Source organism: Lissotriton vulgaris, chromosome 2_1 (genome assembly GCF_964263255.1).
Source record: "Lissotriton vulgaris chromosome 2_1, aLisVul1.2, whole genome shotgun sequence".
NCBI lineage: Eukaryota > Metazoa > Chordata > Amphibia > Caudata > Salamandridae > Lissotriton > Lissotriton vulgaris.
The window spans coordinates 978,618,958-978,635,212 of record NC_141687.1 but is presented as its reverse complement, the minus strand read 5'-3'; positions in this window follow the sequence as shown (position 1 = coordinate 978,635,212).

Below are 16,255 nucleotides of genomic sequence, written 5' to 3'. Positions count from 1 at the left end.
TGCACATGAGTCATAAATGCAAAGTTCAAATCCTCACCGCTGACCAACAATGTTAGAATCGGCTGGTCTCTAGTTGGCAGAGGTAAATACTTCTGACAAATAGGGACCCACCTCCTCTAGACAGGGCAACGGATCACACACTCAGATAACCCCTGCTCACCCCCTTGGTAGCTTGGCAGGGCAGACAGGCCTATCTCATAGGCAGTGTGTTAAGCATTTATGACCACATACAGTAATAAAGTGAATACCCCACAAATGGACACAACACAGAAGGTATTATGAAAATAAGGACGTTTATATAAGGCTTAGCACAAGACCAAATAACGACAAAAATATACCACAATCTCAATAAATACTCTTTGGAAGGAAAAATAATAGTTAAGATAAAGTCTCTTCTTAGTAAATGGTTCTTTAGCAACAAAAGTAAATCTTCTTCTTTAAAGCACAGTTCTTGGCAACAATGTAACCCCCACAGGAGTCACACGACGTCGAGGCAAAGTTATCCCAAGGGTTCGGCGTCGACCGCGAGGAGCGCTACGTCGAGCTTGGAGTCGAAACAGACCCCAACAACACAGTACCTTGTGATGATCCCCGGCGTCAAGATGGATCGGCGTCGAGTCTTCGGCGCCGATCGAGCCTCGGAGTCGGAGCGATCTGCAGCGGCGTCAACAGGTGTCAGGCTGGAGCAGCGCTCATGGTGGTGAAGCAGGATACGTCGTCGTCGTCGATGTCGTTGTTGCAAGAGTGAGCAGCGCTCACGGCGTCGAGAAGGGCGGCGGCTTCGATGCGATCAGCAGCGGCGTCGACACAGGGTCACTTGGAGCTGGAGCCAAACTCGCTACTCACTGGCGTCGCTACTGGCGTCGATTGGGCCCAGCGGCTGGCGTCGAAGGTGCGGGACACTGGAGTCGTTACTCACGATGTCGAGCTGGATTCGGCGGCGTCCGTCGACGTCGAGATTACTGGTTTCTTTAGAGGTGGTGGACTCCTACGTTCCAGCAACAGGCAAATTTAGCAGATGGTGAAGTCCTTTAGCCCTGTGACTTCAACAGGAGACTGGCACTCTTCCAGCCCTTGGAGATTGTCTTGGCAAAGCTTGAGAGTACACACTCAGTTCCTCTCTCCTTGTTCCTTGGCAAAAATAAAGAAGCAACTGCAGGATTCCCCCCAGCAAACAGCACTCTGGCAGAAGGGGTAGGCAAGTCCTTGGATCAGCAGGCTTCTTATCCTTGGTGTAGGTTTCCTTGTCAGAAGTGATCTAAATCTTTGGTTCAGGGGTCCTTCTCTTATACCCCTTTTCTGCTTTGATCCCTTTGTCCATGCAGGGGAATTTCCCCCCATCCTGGGCTTGTTGTGGGTGTTGCCAGGCCGAGGCACCTGGCCTATTCACTGTGCAGGGCAGGGTCCTCAGCCGCCTAGCAGGATGTGGAGCCAGTATTGTCACTGGCAGGGGCAGGGCCATCAGTCGCCCGACAGGAGGTGGAGCCAGTTTTGTGTCAGGCAGGGCAGGCTATCAGGAACTACTCTTCCCCCACTCTAAACGCTAATGTCTCATTCACCCCACACTGACTCATTCAGACCTCTGGAGCCACCTAGCTCCTGTCACACACACAAAAAAACAGCAGAGACCGGTAGACAGTTAGACAAGAAACTAGTCACTAAAAGTGCTAGTTTCAAACTCAGAATCTAAAAACCATCCATCCTAAAGGATGTGTTATTCAATTCTGAGTTCGGGGATATTAAACTCGACTTTCCACCATGCTCTCTGAGTCCGTTAGGATTATATAGTGTAAAAATTCCAGCAGCCCAGTCTGGCCTAAGGAGAGCAGGTAGCCTTACAATAGTGAAAAACGAAAATGGCTGTAATTCACTATTAGGACATGCCACACACATCAGGGTTTGTCCTACCTTATGCTTACAATGCACCCTGCCCTTGGGCCTACCATAGGGGTGACTAACATGAAGTTAAGGGAAGGTTTTAGGGACTGGCAAGTAGGTGTACTTGCGCAGTCAGCATGGCAGTACCAGACTGCACGCAGGTTCTGCAATGGCAGAACTTAGACATATTTTACTAGGCCGCTTATGTGGGTGGCACAACCAGTGCTGCAAGCCCACCAGCCGAAAAAACAACACAGGGTCTTGACTCCTAACTCAGCGAGGCTGAGCCAAAAATTAACTATTAGAACAACACGAAAGCCAATGCTGAGAGAAACTTTTAAACCAAAAAGGGGGGGATTTGAAAAAAGCAAAACCACCTGCTTGATTTCTTTAGCAACGTCTCAAGATTTATTCTCTTGCAATTATTTTTTACTTTGTTTAATACACAATTTCTTAGTGCAAGGAGAAGCCAACAGTTTCATATATACAATAAATATTATAATGGAAAAAGAAAAACATGAGTATTTCAAGCATTCAGTCATGCATGGCCGTCCAATCATACACAAACATTCATTCACATACTAACATGATCAACAAACCAAGAGAAACAAATGAAACCACGTATTGGTCAAAAATAAATTGGAAAGAATCCCTTTGGGTGATGCAATTTTCAAAGTCTTTTTTATGTATTTACACCGGGACAAGTCTTTCTCTCAAAGTTTAGCGAAGGTGCTCAGTCCTTAACACAGCAAATAAAGACCAGATACGGGGTAGAGTGGTCGACGCGTTTCGAACCCCACTTGTTAGGGGGGTTCTCCTCAGGACCAAGTGGTTCTGCAACAATAATAAAAACGAGTGCTTAGGGAGGGGTTTTCACAAACAATTATAATGAGGGACTCAACAGTCCAGTGCGTACAACAGCCTACCTTAGCCAGTGGACCAAAAGTCATCAATATTCGTAGGTAGTGAGTCGAGGAGTTTGAAAGTAGAATGCTCACAGTAGCTGTAACCAAAAAAGAAATGCCCGTGCTGTCCTTAGTATCAAGCACTCACAGTGATTCATTCGCTATATCCTAATGTCTAACTGAAGCGGGACTCTTACCTGCGCTTCGACCGGCTGTTAGCTTGCCGGCGTATCCATACTTCTCCTTAGTTCTGGGGGATGGATCTCCTAGTTTCTAAAAAGGAGGGAGGGGAGGGGGCGGTCAGTGATGCCTTGAAAAACATCAATCGTGCTAGCGCGTGAGTTACTAGCAAAGCTTCCGCGTCAGACTGGGTACATACCGATAGAAGGAGGGCGTCTGTCCTTGGTTCCAAGACGCGAGTTGTGAAAAAATCGCCTGTTTGCTCGGAACGTGAACTTCCTGTTTAATAGCCCCATGTCGTTATGGGACTTGTAGTTTATTTTAGAAAACCCAACGTAAGGCAATTGGTGGAAGACTCCAGAATACGGGTAAAAGAACAATTGCGAGTTATGAAATTCGCCTGTATGATGGAACGAGAATTTTCTGTTTGATAGCCCCATGTTAATATGACACTTATAGATTCATAAAGAGTCACAGAGAAAATCAGTAGATGGGATGCCAACCCCAAATAAACTTAGCTGGTGTTTTTATAGATTTCAGCAATCTCATTCAAGCCTTTTGAGGCAGTGTTGAATTTCATAATGAGTAATGCCTCACGTTGGGATAGTTTCGCGTCCAGGTCCCCACCCCTTGGATCTTTTTCAATTTTTGATAGTACTGTACATTTCAGATCAGTTTGGTCATGTTTCATCCTGGTCCAATGGTTGACCAATGGGGCGTTTTCAACTCCTTTCCTGATCCTGGATTTGTGCTGGGTAATCCTATTTCTGACTTCCTGTGTGGTTTTACCAATATATATCAAAGGGCACGGGCAGATGATAGCATAAACTACATTTTTGCTTTTACAATTTGTAAACGTTTCGTGCTTCCAATGAATGTTGTCGACACTGAACACAGAGTCTTCGATTGTTTCATTGCAACAAGTGCAAGTCCCGCACTTGTGATGGCCCTTGGTTGGCGGGAGTCCAAATAGGCTTTTCAAGGTTGGTGCTTTACTTTTAGGGAGGGCAGCTCTAACTATATGATTAGCTATACTCTTTTCTTTTTTATACGCGAACAGTGGGGGTGCCACGAAATCCTCATGGAGGTTTTTTAGTAAGTGCCAGTTAGATAGGATCAGCTTCTTGTATGGATTGGCTGCTGGACAAAATGTAGTCACGCAGACCAGTCTTTTTAGATCTTTCTTGACTTTCTTTTCCAATAGGGTTTCTCTGGGAGTCCACCATGCTCTTTTGAGAGAGTTCTTTAAAAGCCTTTTGGGGTAACCCCTTTGTATAAGGCGTTCCTTCAGCTCACCAGCATGTTTAAAATATTCCTCCTTGTCTGAACAATTACGGCGAATTCTGAGGAATTGTCCGTAGGGAAGGTTTTGTTTCAAATTACGCGGGTGGTTACTGGTGAAATGTAGCGCCTTATTCCTATCAGATGGTTTGCGGAATAAGGTGGTTATGAGTCCCTGTGTTGTAGACTCTACTTTCACGTCCAAGAATGTTATAGATTCATTAGAGGCCATGGCTGAAAACTGAATATCAAAAGTTCTTAAGTTCAGCCATTCAATGAATTGATTCAGTTCCTCCTGGTTTCCTGTCCAAATCAGGAACACATCATCTATATACCGCATATAGTTGGAAATGCGGGAACTGAATGGATTGTTGTTATATATGAATTTTTCTTCATATAGTCCCATATACATTATGGCCAGCTCTGGAGCAAAGGGGCAGCCCATAGCTACCCCTTTTATCTGAAAAAAGAACTCAGAATCAAATGTAAAAAAGTTCTTCTGCAGTGCGAAGCGTGATAGATCCAGTATAAATTCTGTGGGGACCCTCACTGGTCTTTCCCGATTGTCCAAGAAAAAGGTTAAAGTTTCCAGGGCTTGGTCTTGCGGTATTTGTGTGTACAGCGACACTACGTCAAGAGTAACCAATAACTGTGTTCTGCTGTCAAAAGTGGTGTTAGCTAGTCGATTCAAAAATGAGGTGGTGTCTCGTAAGTGGGCTGGAATTGTATCAATAAAGGGTTTCAAAAAGAAATCAATATATTTAGCAACCGGTTCAAAGAGGGATTCGCAACCAGAAATGATGGGGCGACCTGGTGGATTGAGCTCATCTTTATGCAGTTTAGGAAGAGCATAGAATACCGGAGTTCGAGGGTTTTTATTTTGTAGGAAGGATAGTTCCTTGGGTCCAACAAATCCTTCATCAAAGCCTTTTTGGATGACATCGAACAATTGGTTTTTGATTTCCAACGTGGGGTCCTTACCGATGCGTCTGTAACAGGCTTGGTCATTTAGTTGGCGGTGGACTTCTTGTTTGTATTTATTGACGTCCCAAATGACGATCGCTCCGCCTTTGTCGGCCTGTTTGACCACAATAGTCTCGTCTTTTTTAATTGTCAAAAGTGCATCTCTTTCAGTTTTTGCTATATTATACTTCACAAAGGTTTTCCTTTTTTCCAAGGCTGAGATCCCAGATAGTATGGTATTTTCAAACGTTGTAACTTCCTTGGGAATTTTGGGGCCTTTGGGGCAAAATGTAGATTTTCTTTTCAGACCTGTAACTTCCTCTTGTTGTTCTTCAATAGAGTCTTGAAAGAATGTTTTCAAACGTATTTTACGGCAAAATTCAAGTGTCTCTAGTTTCATCTTAACGTAATCCGTAGGTCGAGATGGAACGAAATTTAGGCCTTTGGAAAGTATTGATGTTTCAGCAGGTGACAGAATTCTGTCAGAGAGGTTGAAGATCGGAGACGTGGTTAATTCTTGTAGAATTTCTGACGTGTCCTCATTTCCCATGGTTGAGGTGTTCGAGTCCGACCTCGAGGTTTCGGTTGGCCCCGTCCTAAAAAAGGCTGTTGATTTTGCTGCTGTTGTTGGTATTGGCCCTGGCGATTATCGGTCCTGTTCTGAAACTGTCGGTTGGTGTTGTCAGGCTCGCTTCCAGACGATGAAGATGTATCAGAGAAGGTGACGTATTTTTGGCGCGATCTTCCCTGGTTATCCTGTAGATACCGACGTGAGTCAACTCGAGTATAAAAATCCTTATTTAAATATGGATAGATGGACTCCAATGAAAAATTCTTTTTGTCGACTTCAAATTTGTTGTTTTTCTGACTGACTGTGAAGTCCTTGAATTCCAGGATCTCTTTCTCTATCTTTTCCAAAAGGGTTTTGGAATCCGAGATGAGTTGATTGTTTTCGATTTCTCTCTGTAGAGCGGCTATTTCCTCAAGTTCTTTCTGGGAAATTCTATGTGCAGCTTCGATGGTTAGGACCATTAGGTCCCTACTGCATTTAGTTTCGATTCCACTGAATCCTTTTTTGTATTCTGGGTCATCCGTGAAAACCACGGGAATATTACGAATGCCTAGTCCTGATGGAATTGTTCCTGCACGAAGGTGCTGGAGTAGGAAATGACCGTGAAGGTCTGTACGGATCTGTTTTTTCCATAGACGGGTTAATTTATCCGATTCGTTCTGAGTATTGGCAGTGAGGCTAAGGGATGCGGAAGCAAACACTGGGGGGTCTCTCATCAAATTCCTTATGTGCTCCTCGCTAAATGCAAGCGTGTCTTTCTCAGCCATACCAAGTGCAACAAAAAAAAAACAGTAATAAGTGTAAGTGAAAAATAATAAGTGAAAGCTCAAAGAATAGAATGAAACAATCCAAATAACCCAACACTAATGCCCCAATACTGGGCAGACAACAGCGATTTAGAATAACAAATACCCTGTTGCAGGACAGTACCTGCCAGACAGGACCTCGCAGGCACTTGCCCGCTAATAAGTCGAAAAAACAACACAGGGTCTTGACTCCTAACTCAGCGAGGCTGAGCCAAAAATTAACTATTAGAACAACACGAAAGCCAATGCTGAGAGAAACTTTTAAACCAAAAAGGGGGGGATTTGAAAAAAGCAAAACCACCTGCTTGATTTCTTTAGCAACGTCTCAAGATTTATTCTCTTGCAATTATTTTTTACTTTGTTTAATACACAATTTCTTAGTGCAAGGAGAAGCCAACAGTTTCATATATACAATAAATATTATAATGGAAAAAGAAAAACATGAGTATTTCAAGCATTCAGTCATGCATGGCCGTCCAATCATACACAAACATTCATTCACATACTAACATGATCAACAAACCAAGAGAAACAAATGAAACCACGTATTGGTCAAAAATAAATTGGAAAGAATCCCTTTGGGTGATGCAATTTTCAAAGTCTTTTTTATGTATTTACACTGGGACAAGTCTTTCTCTCAAAGTTTAGCGAAGGTGCTCAGTCCTTAACACAGCAAATAAAGACCAGATACGGGGTAGAGTGGTCGACGCGTTTCGAACCCCACTTGTTAGGGGGGTTCTCCTCAGGACCAAGTGGTTCTGCAACAATAATAAAAACGAGTGCTTAGGGAGGGGTTTTCACAAACAATTATAATGAGGGACTCAACAGTCCCGTGCGTACAACAGCCTACCTTAGCCAGTGGACCAAAAGTCATCAATATTCGTAGGTAGTGAGTCGAGGAGTTTGAAAGTAGAATGCTCACAGTAGCTGTAACCAAAAAAGAAATGCCCGTGCTGTCCTTAGTATCAAGCACTCACAGTGATTCATTCGCTATATCCTAATGTCTAACTGAAGCGGGACTCTTACCTGCGCTTCGACCGGCTGTTAGCTTGCCGGCGTATCCATACTTCTCCTTAGTTCTGGGGGATGGATCTCCTAGTTTCTAAAAAGGAGGGAGGGGAGGGGGCGGTCAGTGATGCCTTGAAAAACATCAATCGTGCTAGCGCGTGAGTTACTAGCAAAGCTTCCGCGTCAGACTGGGTACATACCGATAGAAGGAGGGCGTCTGTCCTTGGTTCCAAGACGCGAGTTGTGAAAAAATCGCCTGTTTGCTCGGAATGTGAACTTCCTGTTTAATAGCCCCATGTCGTTATGGGACTTGTAGTTTATTTTAGAAAACCCAACGTAAGGCAATTGGTGGAAGACTCCAGAATACGGGTAAAAGAACAATTGCGAGTTATGAAATTCGCCTGTATGATGGAACGAGAATTTTCTGTTTGATAGCCCCATGTTAATATGACACTTATAGATTCATAAAGAGTCACAGAGAAAATCAGTAGATGGGATGCCAACCCCAAATAAACTTAGCTGGTGTTTTTATAGATTTCAGCAATCTCATTCAAGCCTTTTGAGGCAGTGTTGAATTTCATAATGAGTAATGCCTCACGTTGGGATAGTTTCGCGTCCAGGTCCCCACCCCTTGGATCTTTTTCAATTTTTGATAGTACTGTACATTTCAGATCAGTTTGGTCATGTTTCATCCTGGTCCAATGGTTGACCAATGGGGCGTTTTCAACTCCTTTCCTGATCCTGGATTTGTGCTGGGTAATCCTATTTCTGACTTCCTGTGTGGTTTTACCAATATATATCAAAGGGCACGGGCAGATGATAGCATAAACTACATTTTTGCTTTTACAATTTGTAAACGTTTCGTGCTTCCAATGAATGTTGTCGACACTGAACACAGAGTCTTCGATTGTTTCATTGCAACAAGTGCAAGTCCCGCACTTGTGATGGCCCTTGGTTGGCGGGAGTCCAAATAGGCTTTTCAAGGTTGGTGCTTTACTTTTAGGGAGGGCAGCTCTAACTATATGATTAGCTATACTCTTTTCTTTTTTATACGCGAACAGTGGGGGTGCCACGAAATCCTCATGGAGGTTTTTTAGTAAGTGCCAGTTAGATAGGATCAGCTTCTTGTATGGATTGGCTGCTGGACAAAATGTAATCACGCAGACCAGTCTTTTTAGATCTTTCTTGACTTTCTTTTCCAATAGGGTTTCTCTGGGAGTCCACCATGCTCTTTTGAGAGAGTTCTTTAAAAGCCTTTTGGGGTAACCCCTTTGTATAAGGCGTTCCTTCAGCTCACCAGCATGTTTAAAATATTCCTCCTTGTCTGAACAATTACGGCGAATTCTGAGGAATTGTCCGTAGGGAAGGTTTTGTTTCAAATTACGCGGGTGGTTACTGGTGAAATGTAGCGCCTTATTCCTATCAGATGGTTTGCGGAATAAGGTGGTTATGAGTCCCTGTGTTGTAGACTCTACTTTCACGTCCAAGAATGTTATAGATTCATTAGAGGCCGTGGCTGAAAACTGAATATCAAAAGTTCTTAAGTTCAGCCATTCAATGAATTGATTCAGTTCCTCCTGGTTTCCTGTTCAAATCAGGAACACATCATCTATATACCGCATATAGTTGGAAATGCGGGAACTGAATGGATTGTTGTTATATATGAATTTTTCTTCATATAGTCCCATATACATTATGGCCAGCTCTGGAGCAAAGGGGCAGCCCATAGCTACCCCTTTTATCTGAAAAAAGAACTCAGAATCAAATGTAAAAAAGTTCTTCTGCAGTGCGAAGCGTGATAGATCCAGTATAAATTCTGTGGGGACCCTCACTGGTCTTTCCCGATTGTCCAAGAAAAAGGTTAAAGTTTCCAGGGCTTGGTCTTGCGGTATTTGTGTGTACAGCGACACTACGTCAAGAGTAACCAATAACTGTGTTCTGCTGTCAAAAGTGGTGTTAGCTAGTCGATTCAAAAATGAGGTGGTGTCTCGTAAGTGGGCTGGAATTGTATCAATAAAGGGTTTCAAAAAGAAATCAATATATTTAGCAACCGGTTCAAAGAGGGATTCGCAACCAGAAATGATGGGGCGACCTGGTGGATTGAGCTCATCTTTATGCAGTTTAGGAAGAGCATAGAATACCGGAGTTCGAGGGTTTTTATTTTGTAGGAAGGATAGTTCCTTGGGTCCAACAAATCCTTCATCAAAGCCTTTTTGGATGACATCGAACAATTGGTTTTTGATTTCCAACGTGGGGTCCTTACCGATGCGTCTGTAACAGGCTTGGTCATTTAGTTGGCGGTGGACTTCTTGTTTGTATTTATTGACGTCCCAAATGACGATCGCTCCGCCTTTGTCGGCCTGTTTGACCACAATAGTCTCGTCTTTTTTAATTGTCAAAAGTGCATCTCTTTCAGTTTTTGCTATATTATACTTCACAAAGGTTTTCCTTTTTTCCAAGGCTGAGATCCCAGATAGTATGGTATTTTCAAACGTTGTAACTTCCTTGGGAATTTTGGGGCCTTTGGGGCAAAATGTAGATTTTCTTTTCAGACCTGTAACTTCCTCTTGTTGTTCTTCAATAGAGTCTTGAAAGAATGTTTTCAAACGTATTTTACGGCAAAATTCAAGTGTCTCTAGTTTCATCTTAACGTAATCCGTAGGTCGAGATGGAACGAAATTTAGGCCTTTGGAAAGTATTGATGTTTCAGCAGGTGACAGAATTCTGTCAGAGAGGTTGAAGATCGGAGACGTGGTTAATTCTTGTAGAATTTCTGACGTGTCCTCATTTCCCATGGTTGAGGTGTTTGAGTCCGACCTCGAGGTTTCGGTTGGCCCCGTCCTAAAAAAGGCTGTTGATTTTGCTGCTGTTGTTGGTATTGGCCCTGGCGATTATCGGTCCTGTTCTGAAACTGTCGGTTGGTGTTGTCAGGCTCGCTTCCAGACGATGAAGATGTATCAGAGAAGGTGACGTATTTTTGGAGCGATCTTCCCTGGTTATCCTGTAGATACCGACGTGAGTCAACTCGAGTATAAAAATCCTTATTTAAATATGGATAGATGGACTCCAATGAAAAATTCTTTTTGTCGACTTCAAATTTGTTGTTTTTCTGACTGACTGTGAAGTCCTTGAATTCCAGGATCTCTTTCTCTATCTTTTCCAAAAGGGTTTTGGAATCCGAGATGAGTTGATTGTTTTCGATTTCTCTCTGTAGAGCGGCTATTTCCTCAAGTTCTTTCTGGGAAATTCTATGTGCAGCTTCGATGGTTAGGACCATTAGGTCCCTACTGCATTTAGTTTCGATTCCACTGAATCCTTTTTCGTATTCTGGGTCATCCGTGAAAACCACGGGAATATTACGAATGCCTAGTCCTGATGGAATTGTTCCTGCACGAAGGTGCTGGAGTAGGAAATGACCGTGAAGGTCTGTACGGATCTGTTTTTTCCGTAGACGGGTTAATTTATCCGATTCGTTCTGAGTATTGGCAGTGAGGCTAAGGGATGCGGAAGCAAACACTGGGGGGTCTCTCATCAAATTCCTTATGTGCTCCTCGCTAAATGCAAGCGTGTCTTTCTCAGCCATACCAAGTGCAACAAAAAAAAAACAGTAATAAGTGTAAGTGAAAAATAATAAGTGAAAGCTCAAAGAATAGAATGAAACAATCCAAATAACCCAACACTAATGCCCCAATACTGGGCAGACAACAGCGATTTAGAATAACAAATACCCTGTTGCAGGACAGTACCTGCCAGACAGGACCTCGCAGGCACTTGCCCGCTAATAAGTCGAAAAAACAACACAGGGTCTTGACTCCTAACTCAGCGAGGCTGAGCCAAAAATTAACTATTAGAACAACACGAAAGCCAATGCTGAGAGAAACTTTTAAACCAAAAAGGGGGGGATTTGAAAAAAGCAAAACCACCTGCTTGATTTCTTTAGCAACGTCTCAAGATTTATTCTCTTGCAATTATTTTTTACTTTGTTTAATACACAATTTCTTAGTGCAAGGAGAAGCCAACAGTTTCATATATACAATAAATATTATAATGGAAAAAGAAAAACATGAGTATTTCAAGCATTCAGTCATGCATGGCCGTCCAATCATACACAAACATTCATTCACATACTAACATGATCAACAAACCAAGAGAAACAAATGAAACCACGTATTGGTCAAAAATAAATTGGAAAGAATCCCTTTGGGTGATGCAATTTTCAAAGTCTTTTTTATGTATTTACACTGGGACAAGTCTTTCTCTCAAAGTTTAGCGAAGGTGCTCAGTCCTTAACACAGCAAATAAAGACCAGATACGGGGTACAGTGGTCGACGCGTTTCGAACCCCACTTGTTAGGGGGGGTTCTCCTCAGGACCAAGTGGTTCTGCAACAATAATAAAAACGAGTGCTTAGGGAGGGGTTTTCACAAACAATTATAATGAGGGACTCAACAGTCCCGTGCGTACAACAGCCTACCTTAGCCAGTGGACCAAAAGTCATCAATATTCGTAGGTAGTGAGTCGAGGAGTTTGAAAGTAGAATGCTCACAGTAGCTGTAACCAAAAAAGAAATGCCCGTGCTGTCCTTAGTATCAAGCACTCACAGTGATTCATTCGCTATATCCTAATGTCTAACTGAAGCGGGACTCTTACCTGCGCTTCGACCGGCTGTTAGCTTGCCGGCGTATCCATACTTCTCCTTAGTTCTGGGGGATGGATCTCCTAGTTTCTAAAAAGGAGGGAGGGGAGGGGGCGGTCAGTGATGCCTTGAAAAACATCAATCGTGCTAGCGCGTGAGTTACTAGCAAAGCTTCCGCGTCAGACTGGGTACATACCGATAGAAGGAGGGCGTCTGTCCTTGGTTCCAAGACGCGAGTTGTGAAAAAATCGCCTGTTTGCTCGGAACGTGAACTTCCTGTTTAATAGCCCCATGTCGTTATGGGACTTGTAGTTTATTTTAGAAAACCCAACGTAAGGCAATTGGTGGAAGACTCCAGAATACGGGTAAAAGAACAATTGCGAGTTATGAAATTCGCCTGTATGATGGAACGAGAATTTTCTGTTTGATAGCCCCATGTTAATATGACACTTATAGATTCATAAAGAGTCACAGAGAAAATCAGTAGATGGGATGCCAACCCCAAATAAACTTAGCTGGTGTTTTTATAGATTTCAGCAATCTCATTCAAGCCTTTTGAGGCAGTGTTGAATTTCATAATGAGTAATGCCTCACGTTGGGATAGTTTCGCGTCCCGGTTTGGATTGTTTCATTCTATTCTTTGAGCTTTCACTTATTATTTTTCACTTACACTTATTACTGTTTTTTTTTTGTTGCACTTGGTATGGCTGAGAAAGACACGCTTGCATTTAGCGAGGAGCACATAAGGAATTTGATGAGAGACCCCCCAGTGTTTGCTTCCGCATCCCTTAGCCTCACTGCCAATACTCAGAACGAATCGGATAAATTAACCCGTCTACGGAAAAAACAGATCCGTACAGACCTTCACGGTCATTTCCTACTCCAGCACCTTCGTGCAGGAACAATTCCATCAGGACTAGTCATTCGTAATATTCCCGTGGTTTTCACGGATGACCCAGAATACAAAAAAGGATTTAGTGGAATCGAAACTAAATGCAGTAGGGACCTAATGGTCCTAACCATCGAAGCTGCACATAGAATTTCCCAGAAAGAACTTGAGGAAATAGCCGCTCTACAGAGAGAAATCGAAAACAATCAACTCATCTCGGATTCCAAAACCCTTTTGGTAAAGATAGAGAAAGAGATCCTGGAATTCAAGGACTTCACAGTCAGTCAGAAAAACAACAAATTTGAAGTCGACAAAAAGAATTTTTCATTGGAGTCCATCTATCCATATTTAAATAAGGATTTTTATACTCGAGTTGACTCACGTCGGTATCTACAGGATAACCAGGGAAGATCGCGCCAAAAATACGTCACCTTCTCTGATACATCTTCATCGTCTGGAAGCGAGCCTGACAACACCAACCGACAGTTTCAGAACAGGACCGATAATCGCCAGGGCCAATACCAACAACAGCAGCAAAATCAACAGCCTTTTTTAGGACGGGGCCAACCGAAACCTCGAGGTCGGACTCAAACACCTCAACCATGGGAAATGAGGACACGTCAGAAATTCTACAAGAATTAAACACGTCTCCGATCTTCAACCTCTCTGACAGAATTCTGTCACCTGCTGAAACATCAATACTTTCCAAAGGCCTAAATTTCGTTCCATCTCGACCTACGGATTACGTTAAGATGAAACTAGAGACACTTGAATTTTGCCGTAAAATACGTTTGAAAACATTCTTTCAAGACTCTATTGAAGAACAACAAGAGGAAGTTACAGGTCTGAAAAGAAAATCTACATTTTGCCCCAAAGGCCCCAAAATTCCCAAGGAAGTTACAACGTTTGAAAATACCATACTATCTGGGATCTCAGCCTTGGAAAAAAGGAAAACCTTTGTGAAGTATAATATAGCAAAAACTGAAAGAGATGCACTTTTGACAATTAAAAAAGACGAGACTATTGTGGTCAAACAGGCCGACAAAGGCGGAGCGATCGTCATTTGGGACGTCAATAAATACAAACAAGAAGTCCACCGCCAACTAAATGACCAAGCCTGTTACAGACGCATCGGTAAGGACCCCACGTTGGAAATCAAAAACCAATTGTTCGATGTCATCCAAAAAGGCTTTGATGAAGGATTTGTTGGACCCAAGGAACTATCCTTCCTACAAAATAAAAACCCTCGAACTCCGGTATTCTATGCTCTTCCTAAACTGCATAAAGATGAGCTCAATCCACCAGGTCGCCCCATCATTTCTGGTTGCGAATCCCTCTTTGAACCGGTTGCTAAATATATTGATTTCTTTTTGAAACCCTTTATTGATACAATTCCAGCCCACTTACGAGACACCACCTCATTTTTTAATCGACTAGCTAACACCACTTTTGACAGCAGAACACAGTTATTGGTTACTCTTGACGTAGTGTCGCTGTACACACAAATACCGCAAGACCAAGCCCTGGAAACTTTAACCTTTTTCTTGGACAATCGGGAAAGACCAGTGAGGGTCCCCACAGAATTTATACTGGATCTATCACGCTTCGCACTGCAGAAGAACTTTTTTACATTTGATTCTGAGTTCTTTTTTCAGATAAAAGGGGTAGCTATGGGCTGCCCCTTTGCTCCAGAGCTGGCCATAATGTATATGGGACTATATGAAGAAAAATTCATATATAACAACAATCCATTCAGTTCCCGCATTTCCAACTATATGCGGTATATAGATGATGTGTTCCTGATTTGGACAGGAAACCAGGAGGAACTGAATCAATTCATTGAATGGCTGAACTTAAGAACTTTTGATATTCAGTTTTCAGCCACGGCCTCTAATGAATCTATAACATTCTTGGACGTGAAAGTAGAGTCTACAACACAGGGACTCATAACCACCTTATTCCGCAAACCATCTGATAGGAATAAGGCGCTACATTTCACCAGTAACCACCCGCGTAATTTGAAACAAAACCTTCCCTACGGACAATTCCTCAGAATTCGCCGTAATTGTTCAGACAAGGAGGAATATTTTAAACATGCTGGTGAGCTGAAGGAACGCCTTATACAAAGGGGTACCCCAAAAGGCTTTTAAAGAACTCTCTCAAAAGAGCATGGTGGACTCCCAGAGAAACCCTATTGGAAAAGAAAGTCAAGAAAGATCTAAAAAGACTGGTCTGCGTGACTACATTTTGTCCAGCAGCCAATCCATACAAGAAGCTGATCCTATCTAACTGGCACTTACTAAAAAACCTCCATGAGGATTTCGTGGCACCCCCACTGTTCGCGTATAAAAAAGAAAAGAGTATAGCTAATCATATAGTTAGAGCTGCCCTCCCTAAAAGTAAAGCACCAACCTTGAAAAGCCTATTTGGACTCCCGCCAACCAAGGGCCATCACAAGTGCGGGACTTGCACTTGTTGCAATGAAACAATCGAAGACTCTGTGTTCAGTGTCGACAACATTCATTGGAAGCACGAAACGTTTACAAATTGTAAAAGCAAAAATGTAGTTTATGCTATCATCTGCCCGTGCCCTTTGATATATATTGGTAAAACCACACAGGAAGTCAGAAATAGGATTACCCAGCACAAATCCAGGATCAGGAAAGGAGTTGAAAACGCCCCATTGGTCAACCATTGGACCAGGATGAAACATGACCAAACTGATCTGAAATGGACAGTACTATCAAAAATTGAAAAAGATCCAAGGGGTGGGGACCTGGACGCGAAACTATCCCAACGTGAGGCATTACTCATTATGAAATTCAACACTGCCTCAAAAGGCTTGAATGAGATTGCTGAAATCTATAAAAACACCAGCTAAGTTTATTTGGGGTTGGCATCCCATCTACTGATTTTCTCTGTGACTCTTTATGAATCTATAAGTGTCATATTAACATGGGGCTATCAAACAGAAAATTCTCGTTCCATCATACAGGCGAATTTCATAACTCGCAATTGTTCTTTTACCCGTATTCTGGAGTCTTCCACCAATTGCCTTACGTTGGGTTTTCTAAAATAAACTACAAGTCCCATAACGACATGGGGCTATTAAACAGGAAGTTCACGTTCCGAGCAAACA